The sequence below is a fragment of the Pteropus vampyrus genome, unplaced genomic scaffold (assembly GCF_000151845.1).
Source record: "Pteropus vampyrus isolate Shadow unplaced genomic scaffold, Pvam_2.0 Scaffold389, whole genome shotgun sequence".
NCBI classification, from domain to species: domain Eukaryota; kingdom Metazoa; phylum Chordata; class Mammalia; order Chiroptera; family Pteropodidae; genus Pteropus; species Pteropus vampyrus.
Genome location: NW_011889170.1, coordinates 185,717 through 186,949, shown reverse-complemented (window position 1 = coordinate 186,949; position 1,233 = coordinate 185,717).

The following is a 1,233-nucleotide window of genomic DNA, read 5'->3' as shown; positions in this document are numbered from 1 at the left end:
CTCACCTCAAACATTAATGCTCAAATGTATGGGCATATAAGTTTGTATACATATATACACAAATACAACCATATATATGTACATGCATGCACACACATACTCATACAGATGCAATATATTTTATTCTTAAGTATGAGCATGTACTTTTTACAGCATGGCATACTGTAATACAATTTTTTTTTAAATGCTGTGTTGACCCAAATTTGAGGCCTTGAATAGAGGCTAGTTAGTTCCCCTTCTTGAGAAGACAATTAAGTCCACACCCCCCTTTTCTCTCACACTCTAGGATACTATACACCTGCCCCAATCACCTCAAGGCCAAGTACTAGAAAACTAGGGACAGTCCTTATGCTCCTAAATTAGCCAATCCTAAACTTGCTTGCTCTGTCTCACCCTTTTCTTCTTGAAAAAAATACGACAGAAGCACTTTTCTATAGTTTTGCTCTTTCCCTCTGCCTTTTGACCAGCCCCTGTGCTTCCCGAGTGTCTTGGTGTGGCATCCTATGTTCTCCCTAGGCAACTGTAAGTGTAACAAAATTGTAAGTCTTTCCTCTTTTTCTCTCTTGATCGGCATCTGGCTTCACCGTACTTCACTAAAGGTAACACGGTTAAAACATATGCTAAGTGTGATTTTTGTCCTAGGCTTTAAATGATTACAACTAGGCAAATGATCAAATTTCCAAACCTTGAAATAATTTTAATCAAACAATACAAAAAAAATACAGTGCACTTACAATATTTTTTACTTGCATGTTAAACATGAGGGTATATATAATAAAGATAAGTGCAGCAATGCATTTCCCTTATATAAAGGAGGAAAATGTCTATTTTCAGAATCTCTGAAGGATACACTTCAGTATAGGATTAAACAATGTATCAGTAAAAAGGGACTGAGTCTAGTTTTTAAAGTAGATAGGATTTACATCAGAAAATTAGAGACTTATAAAACTTTGGAGATAGAGGTAGTGAAGATAAAGGAGAAATAAAAGTAAAGAAAGTAACAACTAGCATTCAAGAATTTAGAAAAAGCAGAAATTGCAGCACTTCTGATGAACTCAAAACTACTTGGAAAAAAAATTTTATGGTGTCTGCTGAAGCCATTACATTCTTGCCAATGTATAGCAGAAATATGGTTTCTGCTTGTCTTTTATCTTTCGAATCTTGTAGAGAATGCTTTTTACTGGCAATTTCAAATTTGAAACCCTGATAGCAGGGTTTCTTTATGTTGTTTCT